Source organism: Tasmannia lanceolata, unplaced genomic scaffold (assembly GCF_043159265.1).
Source record: "Tasmannia lanceolata isolate RefF3 unplaced genomic scaffold, GAP_Taslan_0.1 ptg000008l, whole genome shotgun sequence".
NCBI lineage: Eukaryota > Viridiplantae > Streptophyta > Magnoliopsida > Canellales > Winteraceae > Tasmannia > Tasmannia lanceolata.
The window spans coordinates 6,574,611-6,585,983 of record NW_027518685.1 but is presented as its reverse complement, the minus strand read 5'-3'; the positions used below and the strand labels follow the sequence as shown (position 1 = coordinate 6,585,983).

Genomic DNA, 11,373 nt, shown 5'->3' with positions numbered 1-11,373 from the left:
AGAAATAAAGTAACAGAAAGAAAAATGAGAGAAACTGGTAGAACGGTCTATCAGACAAGAAAATAGGGAAGAAAAAGATCGAAAAAGGGATAGAATGTGTTAATTCGAGAAAACTAGGGTCTCCAATGAGTTAATTTGAGGAAACTCGACCTCCAAGATGCAAACTGCACTTCATTTGATTATTCCTTGCTCAAAGGTCATACAACATCTATATTATATAGAAATTAGGGAAAGCAAAATAAGAAAATATAAATCAGCATAATAGGAAAAAGAAAATAAGGAAACCTAATATAAGATAGCAATAACATAAATAAGGAAAGCATCTAAATAAGAAAATCTATTCCTAACATTCCCCCGCCCTTAATTTCAACCTTGACCCCAAAGTTGAAGATTGATCTTGTGCAAGACTTTCCAAATCTTTTCTCTCCTCATTTTCATTTTTCTTGCTCCATCCTTCTTGTCTTTTCTTTGTCTTGTAATTAGTCACCATCATCAAGGGTTTAGGCCACAACAATTGCAAACCGATCCCATCATGCCGTTCATCAAAGCTTCTATGGCGTTGGAAAGGTTGAGAGGCATGGCGAATTTTTTGGCGTCGACGTTGTTGGACTCGAGAACGTTGATAGTTATTAACCCCTTTCTTTTGTGGCTTTTTTGCTTTTTCTTCGATCTGATTTCTTTCTCTCTTTTTCTGTTTTGTCTTTTCTTTTTTATTGTGTAAGCCTTCTCGATGGTGCTCTTGCTGAACTCTTCACTTAGAGTCTCTCCTAACTTCATGTCAGGTGCTGGTGCCATCACCTGAGGAAGATTGGGATTTTGAGAAAAAAATTCTCTAAACATCTTCATAATTTTTTCTTCGAAAGCTTGGAATCTCAAATCGAATGTCGCTTCCAATTTTGCTTCCAACTTCGCTTCCAACTTCTCGATCTTTGCTTCCAACTTTGCTTCCAAGGATTGTTCTTCTAATGACGAACCATTCTTGTTTTCTGTAGCCATGGAATACGCCTTGAAATCCTTGATACCAATCTCATAAACCGCTCTGATACCAACTTGATAGAGACAAGAAAATAGGGAAGAAAAAGATCAAAAAAAGGAATAGAATGAGTTAATTCAAGGAAACTCAGGTCTCCAATGAGTTAATTCGAGGAAACTTGACCTCCAAAATGCAAACTGTACTTAATTTGTCTATTCCTTACTCAAAGGCCATACGGCATCTACATTATATAGAAATTAGGGAAAGCAAAATAAGGAAATATAAATCAGCATAATAGGAAAAAGAAAATAAGGAAATATAAATCAGCATAATAGGAAAAAGAAAATAAGGAAACCTAATATAAAATATCAATAACATAAATAAGGAAAGCATCTAAATAAGAAAATCTATTCCTAACAGAAACCCACATACTGATTTCATCGACCTCTTCTTTTTTGGTGAAATATCGATTCCCATGCTTATCCATCCCCACCAAAGTTTGAGAGCTAAAGAAACCCACAAACCTGGACAACAGTTTCGACATTTCCCTTCAACAGATCGAGATTCTTGGAATGGTAACGGATCGTTGGAAAGGATTTTCGAAGAGAGAAAGCAAAGCATAAGAACAAAATAGAGAATTACAATGCCTCCTGTCTTTCACTTGTCTAAAAAATGAAATCTTGTGGGTCCATGGATGGGGTCCTACAATGGACGGCCTATGATAGAGAGTTGCTTGAACAATTTAGTGGTGAACTCATCTAACCCGAAATCTGGTCGAGGTTGGGTTCGGGGGCCAAACAGAAAAATACAATAACCCAAAGAAAATCAAGACAGAATTAGAGGATGGAGGTTGGGATCAGGTCGGACGCCTCCCAAAGCAAATTCCTGGCTCAAATTAAATTTTAGATGCTAAGTGGAATAACATTCAAGGTTGATATCACGCAAAGTAACATTGAATGGTTCTTTCCAATTCCTTTTTTATGGTCAACTGTTCATCATGGGTAGTTCAAGAGATAGATGCATGGGTCATTGGGCTAATCTCTTTCATCTTACTGTTGAGTTCTGTGAGAATTGATCGTAACGCTGTTCTGTTACGTGCCGTCCGGCTGGAAAGGAAATCCTCCCGATCATTGGGGAATCTTCGAATTCAGGGACCAATTTCCTGACAAGGAGCGGGGCCTTAACGCAAAGCAAAGTAGAGGGGCTCGCAACTTTATTAGCTAGAGCCGCTCGCACGGTGCCTATTGCCGTAAAGAAAGCTACAAGCTACAGTGGAAATAGTTGGATCTGATCTAATTCCACCTCATGGGGAAGATAGTTGGTTGGGAGAGATGTCCGTCTGAGAGTTTTTTAATCGCCGGCATAAAAATCTCCTGTTGGGCCTAGATACCTTCACAAATCAGTGTGTTTGCAGTTCCAACCTCGACTGGGTGGCCCCAACTTTCCTAGATCTAGTAGAAAGCAGATACTCATCCCATAAGCTTTATATTCGTCAAGAGTTTTTAACAGCTGTTCTCGGAGGTCTCTGATTTAGATAAGTCAAGGGGAGAGCAGAGTGAGATCTCCGTGGCGCCCCCGAGACCTTTTCCCCGGGCCATACTTTTAAAAAAAAATAATACCGCCACCCATCATACGATTGCAGGTGACTACAATAAACGGTTTTCTTCAATGACGGTTTTTATCCTCTCAAACATCGGTTTTTGCTGGCAATAGTCGGCAGTCAAAAAGTTAAAAGGGAATTGCTAGCGTACATCGTAAAAAAGCTTTTCACGGCTGGTCTGTCGCACATCAGACCAACCTCGTAAATGGAGCCGACAGCAAATCCCAAGTTAAAATAAAGTTTTTAAAGTTTTTTTTTTTTTCTCTATTCACTATGGGAAATGACATCGGCACAACCATATTTTAATAATTGCACAAACAAAACTTGTCTTTTCTTTTTTTAATTGGCTTTTCCGGGCTATTGGGGAACTCTATTTGGCGAGATGCAATGGTTGATGAGTATAATTCTGTTATAAAGAATGGTAGATGGTGTCTGGTTCCATCCTCCAAAACTCAGAGTCTAGTGGGTTGTAAATGGGTGTTCCGTATCAAAAGAAAGCCTGATGGGTATTCCGATCAAACCAATTGATCCAAGAAAAATCTGTACATGTTTTTTATCGATCAAACCTTTGATCCAAGAAAAAATCTGGACGTTAAGGAAAGTGATGCAACCTCAATGGAAATGATTTGAGTCTCTTTGCCCTGTTTTACTGCTTATAAGACTAGCATCACTGAACAATTACATTTGGTACTAATTGAGCAAGGTTGATATTTTGCCAAAAAACGATTTCAAATAAACTTGAACCTCACTCAATTTTATGCTAAAAGCTTAATCCTAATTCTCAAAAATCGAACCGAGTTGCACCCAACTTGGTGGAGGCCCGGTTCAAGTTCATGATCCATTTAATAATAAGCCCAACTTTACTTCATATAATAACTTTAAAACACGGGCATCTTTGGATTTATTTGCACATAAATTTTGTTTTGTGGTTTGTTTCTGTCCATATAAAATTGCCAATGGGGACACCAAAATCCAAGAATTGTGAACGGAGGACACACTTTTGAAAAATTGTTAGAGAGGGAAGAAATTGGGATTATCAACTCTCTAAAAGTGGGTTATCAAACCTCTAAATAGGGTTATCAAACTCTCGAAAGGGGGTTATCAACCCTCTTTAACAAGTTTTGAAAAATGTGTCCCCCATTCACAATTCTTGTATTTTGGTGTCACCCATTGGCAATTTTTCCTTTTCCTAACTGTCTTTTAATCGAATTATATGACATTAAAAAAGTAAAATGAAAAAATATAAGTGGTTTTTAATGCATTTATATTAATTTAACCATAAAAGACGAAACTGGCATTGTTTGTTTTACAATTTTAAAATATAAAATAAAGAAAATGGTATATGCATTTCCTTGTTTGAATTATGTTACTCCTTTCCATAGCAGTAACTAGTTAGAACCGGACCCCACCGAAATCCGAAATTTGGTATTTCAGTTCGAAATTCCGAACCAAAATTCTGAAATTTAAGATGAAATTTTGTAACACTTTTTTTAAAAAAATAAAAAGGGCATTTTCTCGAAATTTCTGACCAAAATTACCGAAATTTCAACTTTTCGTGGCGCAATTTCGCCAAATTTTGGTTTCGGTCCCCACCGAAATCCGAAATTTCATTTCGGTCGAAATTTAAAACCATGGTTAGAAGAAGTATCAGTAACTAGTTAGAAGTTAGAACTGCTTAATAAAGTATGAGTGCCATTATCAAAACAAAGGGAGTAAAAATATCATTTCCCATAAATGTCGTTACTTTGGGATTTACTAGGGACCATCGCAGAAGCATTTCTCGGGATGCATTGCATTTGAGAGCAGCCACCTCAGATGAATTGGGCAAATAAGACAAAAAATCGTTGAAAAGCGAGCACATGTGGGTGGTCTCGCATGCAACAAGAAAAGCTCCCTAGCAAATCCCTCGTACTTTTTCAAAAACGAACCCATTCTGTTGCGTGTGCAGATACAACCAGAAGAGCACGAGAAAAAACCAGAAGAGCATGAGAAAAAAGTAAGGTTTTTACTGTGATATTTGAAAGAGTGGAGGCTGTGATGAGAATTTCCATCTTTCATCTTCCATTGAACCCCATTTCTTACCTTCGGCTTCAAGTAATTTGTTTTACTTTCCTTTGCGTTTTGTATCTTGGTTTTGGCCTTTGGAGCTCTTGTACCCACCAAACAAACCCCAACTGTAAGAGCTTTTGGAGGTGCTATACATTTTGGCTACATAAGAAAAGTATCAGAGTTGTCCTGGATTTTTTAGAGCTGTAATATAATATTTGCAAAACTCGAATTCACCATGTCCATGCAATTTCTGAATATTGTTGTAGGGGGGGGGGGGGGGGGGTGTGTTGTTGTAAAGGAGGTGGTGAAGAAATTATGGGGCATTACGGGGCGTCAGATTGGCTATATTGTTCATTGCAAGAGGAATGTTGATAACCTCAAAGGCCAAGTGTGTGGGGATTTGAAAAGGAAGAGGGATGACATAAAGAGGCTGGTAGATGAGGGTGAAAAGAATCTAGAAGATCCCAAACAGGAAGTGAAGGAGTGGCTTAAAAATGTGAATTCCATGGAGGTGGATGTTAGGAGAATAGATGAAAAAACGAGAGAGAACAAGCAATGTCTTATGGGATGGTGTCCTGATTGGAGCTTGCGTTATCGGTTAGGTAAAGAAGCAGCAAGCCAGTTAGAAGCTTTCAAAGGACTCATAGAGAAGGATTTAGGTAGCGTTTTATACGTTCCGTTGCCTCTGGAGAATACCATGCCTTCAAGAGATTTCAGGGTTTTTTAATCCACCTATTTAGCCAGGATCACAGTCATGGATGCATTGAATAATGAGGGAATAAATATCATCGGGGTATTTGGGATGGGAGGCGTGGGGAAGACGACCTTGATCAAAGAAGTGGGCAAAGAGGTTAAGAGAGAAAAAAAATTATGATGCGTTTGTAATGGTGGCTGTGTCTCAAAATCCACAAATTGAAAACATCCAACACGAGATTGGGGATCAATTAGGCTTGCAACTTAAAGAAGAGAGTCAATCAGTTAGAGCGGAAAAGCTGGTGCAGAGATTGAAGAGGGAGAAGAGAATCCTTGTGATCTTGGATGATTTATGGGAAAGATTGGACTTAGAGGAGGTGGGAATCCCTTATGGAGATACCCATAAAGGTTGCAAAATCATACTTACAACGCAAAGCATAGAGGTATGCAATGCGATGAAGAGCCAGATAATAATCCCAGTTGAAGTCCTATCAAAAGAAGATTCATGGAGTCTATTCAAAGAGAATGCAGGTGACATAGTTGAGTCTCCTGATGTGAGTGCCACAGCGAGGGAGGTTACTAACGAATGTGGTGGTTTACGTTTAGCAATTGTGACTGTTGGAAGGGCTCTATGTAATAAGAACGATTTGCTGGTGTGGAGTGATGCGCTGCTACAATTGAAAAAATCCATACCGACACATATCGAAGAGATGTATGGAAAGGTGTTCTCACCTCTAAAGCTCAGTTTTGACCACCTGGGACATGATGATGAAACCAAATTGTGCTTTTTGTTTGGTTGCATGTTTCCTGGGGATCATGATATTGATGTGAAGGTATTAACAAGATATGGGATGGGGGAAGGGTTGTTCAGGGAGGTCGACACTTTAGAGGAAGCATCCGGTAGAATGCATTTTTTGCTTAAAAAACTTCAGCCTCGTTGCTTGTTGTTACATAGTGATAGAGAGGGGTGTATAAAAATGCACGATGTTGCTGGAGACGTGGCCAAATGGATCTCATCAGAGCTTGATCACAAGTATGAGTTCCTTGTAAGAGCGGGCCAAGGAGTTTGGGAGCTTGATCATAAGTATGAGTTTGTAAGAGGCTGTCATTAATGGAGAATGATATTACAACACTACCTGATCTTCCTGAATGCCCACAAATCCTGACTTTGTTATTGCAAGGGAACTTGAATATATCTGACATCCCAGGTAATTTCTTTCAACTAATGAAAGAACTTTTAGTTTTGGATCTAAGTCGCACCAAGATTTCATCACTGCCACAGTCATTCGAATGCGTAATGAAAGTCAGGACGCTGTATTTAGATGATTGCCATGGCTTAAAAGATATATCTCTACTTGGAGGGTTGGTGAATCTTGAAATACTTTGCCTGTAAAGATCTGGGATAGAAGAATTGCCGGTAGAAATAGGAAATTTATCAAATCTCAAGTGTTTGGATCTTAGAGGAACTTATTGCCTTGAAAGGGTGCCACCAAATGTAATATCAAAATTGTCCAAATTAGAAGATTTGGACATGAGAACTAGCTTATATCATTGGGAGGTAAGAGGCTTATATAGAAGGGAGTTAAGAGACAGCAGCGGAGATGGAAGTCAAGCAAGCATTGAAGATGTGATGTATTTGCCTTGCTTGACCAATCTATGTATCGAAGTAAGAGATGTCAAACATTTGTCTCTTGACGCCCCTAATCCCTGGGAGAAACTCAAAACATTTAAGATCCGCATGTATGAGTATACCTACCCCCAAGATTTTTGTGAAGGGTTTTGTTATGATTTCGATAAGAGTATATCCATTCAGATAATGCTATACCCTTTAGCAATATGGGTTAAATTGTTATTGAAAAGAAGTCAGCATATTAGCTTGCTGGAGGGTTGTCGGGAGGGTGTCACCAATATTCTACACCTCCTAGATGGTGAAGGTGGTGGTTTCGATAGCTTGATGTACCTCACTCTTGAGCATTTCTCTGAAATGGAACATTTCATCCATTTTGTAGAAAATTCTCGATAAAATCTTTCATGGGCGACTTCCACATGGATTCTTGGGTAACTTGAGATTTTTGGTCATCAACGACTGTAGGAAATTAAAATATATCCTTTCATATCATCAGTTTCTAGGATTGCAAAGTTTGGAGGAACTCAGTAGAAAGATGTGAAGAGGTGGAAGAGATCTTTCACTATGAGGGGACTATAGAAGAGGGACATGCTGCTACTGCATCACCCCGCTATAATTTAGAATTGAAAAGTCTGCCCAAACTGACGAGTTTATGGAACGGGGCCATACCACCACCTGGAATCACCCACAGCCTATGGCATCTCACTTTATCTAATTGCCATAGCTTGAGATCTCTCTTCTCCCTTGCTCTGGCACAGAATCTTCAACAATTGGTTGATATTGATGTATCGGATTGTAATGAACTAGAGGAGATAATAAGTGTGTGAGGAGCGGATGAGGAACTGGGAGTGGTGGATAAGGACGCCGTGTTGCCTCAATTACGAGCAATAAAATTACAGGACCTCCCTGAGCTTATGAGTCTCTGCTACCGCCACAATAGAGGAGGGTCCCATGTACTTCTCGATTTCCTTTCTTTGAAAAAATTTTGGGTATCTGGTTGCTTCAATTTAAAGAAACTTCCAGTTGGGCCCCAAAGCGTACCTAAACTCAAAAGGATTAGAGGAGGAAAAGCATGGTTTGAAGCACTGGAGTGGGAGGACGAAAGCGTCAAGTCCCATCTTCGACCTCTTTTTGATCTGGTAATTACATTATTAGTATGAGGAAAATTGTGTTTTCTTTCGTTTCTTGTCTAATGAAGTGTTGTTCCTTTTGTGTTCCCTTCCTTGCAGGAGGACTAATACTTATAATCCATTGGTATTTTTCATCACTTCTTCCCCTTACCCTCCAATCCCTCAGAAGCTACGATGACATCGTCAATGTTGTCACCGCAACCCTAAATGTGAGTGTTTTTCCTTATCTAATGTGGATTGTGAATCGGCTGAGGTTTATAATGAAGTTAATGCATTATCTTATATAATAGGTGGGAATGATAGAAGCCTATTTGCGAGCAAACAAAATCTTTGTTGACTACAATGAGGTTAATCCATTTCCTAAATACTTTCATCTTTACTGAGTATGTTAACTGATATTAACTGATATGTTTTCGTGGTTTCAGCCTCAGCAAGAACGAATGTACTCATCTTATCACGACAGGCCTCATGACCGGGTTCCCTTGAAAGAAATGTAGGCTGATTGGCATTCTTGTCTGGATAGTAAACTTGGATTTAAGGTGAAATGCAGAATCGCCAAGTCTGGTATATATGAATTTTGTGAGCCTTATTTGGTTGATTTGGTAAATGAAGGCTGTTCAGAAATGTAGGCTTGTGACTCAGCATCCATTACAAACAACCTAGCTACTTGTATTCATTTTGATCTTGGATTTTTTAGCTATGATTTGTCATAATGCGATTACTTGGGTTTGTATCACTTGAGTACAAGATTATCATGCACGATGCCATCACTTGGAACCGCTGCTTACAAACTCCTAGAGTGCACTAGGTTTTGTCCCTACCAAGTCATTCAAAAACTCCTTTAAGTAGCACGATTTTATAAAAAACCTCGCCGAAACAATTATTGACATACCGGGTCGATTCAATTTTACATTGGGCAAGTCATTCTATAGTACAGGTTTCTAAACAGTGTTATAAAGTTGGAGCCGAGAGAACCCAATTGGACTTGTTTGATTTCCTTCATCCATGATGAATCTATTGTTTTGCTATAGTGTTGTAAAAACAGATTGGTCCAGCAAGGTCTGATTTATGGCTTGATTGAATCCAAAAAAGATATAGGTTATTCTGTCTCTAAATTAGCACTGTTTTAAATTTCCAAAGAAATAAAAATGAATTTGTACTTATCTGTTTTGTTGAAAACGTTGGTAAAGTCAGATTTGAGGAAGAAAGGTTGAGTCGTGCCACATGGTCACTCTCCTTGGAATAGTACTCAGATACAAAGGGAGAAGACGGTAGAAAACAGAAGCAATTCGTTGTAAAAGCTGTGTCCTCCAATGGTGTTGTTTTCTCCTTTTTATAGATGGGAAAATAAAAAACGGTTCACACACTTAATAGGGGTGTTAATAACAAAAACGTGGGGAGATTTAAAATTGATTTGATTTTAATGGGAAAATAAAAAACATTTTGAGCACTAAAAAGATACTTTATTGTACCCAAACCCAAACTCGGGCCTCGGGCCACCGCTCGGTGAGGCGCGCGCGCGTGTGTGTTTTGAACATGGATTTGCTCTCTTCTAAAAGCCTAGGATCCAACAAATTCTAAAGCCCTTGAAGGCCCAAGCCTTTCTCCAACTCTCCATCTTATATGGATGAGAAGAATTTTGTTCCAAAGCAATGTGGGACTATTTGTTTTTACTTGTAAATGAGAGCTCCCTTTTCAAACACACACACCAAGGTCTTGGGTTCAAATCCCTATTCAAACAAAAATCTTTTACTTTAAAAAAAAGAGAGGGAAACATTAATTTGAATCTTCCCTCCAAATTTTTAAACTAAAAGAAAAGGTATCTTTGACTTTTCAACTCTTTTATTGTTTTAAAAATTTCTAACAGTGTTATTGCAGGTTCTTGACCATGGTTTTCCTTTGTATCGACCACCTTGGTCCCTTTATTAATAAATCTTTCATCATGCAAAAAAAAATGTTGGAAAGTTTCAGAGTAGCATCATCTAATCCATTAGGTGCAAGCTTACATTTCTGAACTTCTAATCACAGGGATTTGCAGTACCCAAGGAGATGCAAGACAAAGTTGCAAAGTTTTCATTCCACGGAGAGCCTGCAGAGCTGAAACTGTTAGTGATTTTGGATTTTCAAAATCATATGTTTTGCATATTTTAGTGTTTTGGAAAATGTTTTATCAAAAGCGTTTGGGAAAAAGAAAATATTTTCTTGGAAAGATTTGCTTTTACAAAAGGATGTAGAAGTGTAGTTGAAAAGATAGTCCCGTACCGGATGAGAGAAAAGAAAGAGAAGAGCTTATAAAGCACTACACTTTTCTATTACTTGTTTGATTGCACATTGGGTTGAACCCATGGTTGGACCCGCGGGACGGTGCAACGCAGCGTTCGCACACGCGCACGCGCGCACGCGGCGTGGGCAATGGGCTATAGGGCGCATAGTGGCGCTTTATTGGCGCACTTTTTAGGCGCACTTTGGAGCCTTTAATTTTTCCATAGTGGCGCTTTATTGGCGCACGTACGCAACGTCGCGAGGAGCGATTGGAGCCTTTAATTTTTCCACATTTGATCTGCACCGTTGGATCAAGATGAAGGTGGACCGGTTGGATGGGTGTGGGCCAAATGGTTCGTAGGCCCATCAAGCCGACCGATTGGGTTGGGCTTCGGTTCGGGCCTAACGGTTTGCCCAACGGGCCCATAACTCCAACGGTCAAAGGGTGTGATCAAATGGGAATGGGTTGTGTCTCTTCCCCCAACGGTCAAGTGCCAAGGGGGTGCGATCCACACCATAGATGGTTGATCTAACGATGACTGGGTTGGAGAGAGGTTTTACTCAAACCAACAGTCACATCTAGGATCGATCAGGACCGTTCAATATCAATGGGTGCGATCTAACGGTCAGATTTCAAACATTCTGGAAAGGTGCCCTGTAGAGGTGTTTTTCACACTGAAAAGACACCAGGTGGTCTATAAAATGTGCAGAATTCGATCATTTCCTTAAGAAATCGAATTGGCAATTCTGACAGACTTTACACTCTCTTCTACACTCCTACAAAAATCCTCAAGTATTTCTACATACTGTTTTTCTTTTGTTTACTGTTCTAGATACTGTTTTTCTGCAGAACCAGAATCTAGAGATTTCTCTAAGGCTTGAAATTTCGGAAGGGCATTTCGGGTTTCATTCCGCTAGTGCTACGCGTCATCAAACATTAGTAGGGCTTCCCTACTAGGCTTCATTGTATCTTGGAGGCAATTCGCGGATCCCCTTTGCACACTACTAGTGGGGGCGAATTTTGTCTTAAGGAAAGTGA

General features: G+C 39.4%; 1 long non-coding RNA gene and 1 pseudogene across 1 annotated transcript; both read left to right on the top strand.

The window, feature by feature from the left end:
- The first annotated feature begins 5,506 nt into the window (after window positions 1-5,506).
- Window positions 5,507-6,427, top strand: LOC143882697 (disease resistance protein At4g27190 pseudogene; annotated as a pseudogene).
- Window positions 6,428-7,372: 945 nt separating this feature from the next.
- Window positions 7,373-9,859, top strand: LOC143882621 (uncharacterized). Its single transcript, XR_013252283.1, has 4 exons — window positions 7,373-8,081; window positions 8,172-8,281; window positions 8,363-8,419; window positions 8,498-9,859. It is a non-coding gene; the product is annotated as an uncharacterized LOC143882621 (long non-coding RNA).
- The last annotated feature ends 1,514 nt before the right edge of the window (window positions 9,860-11,373 follow it).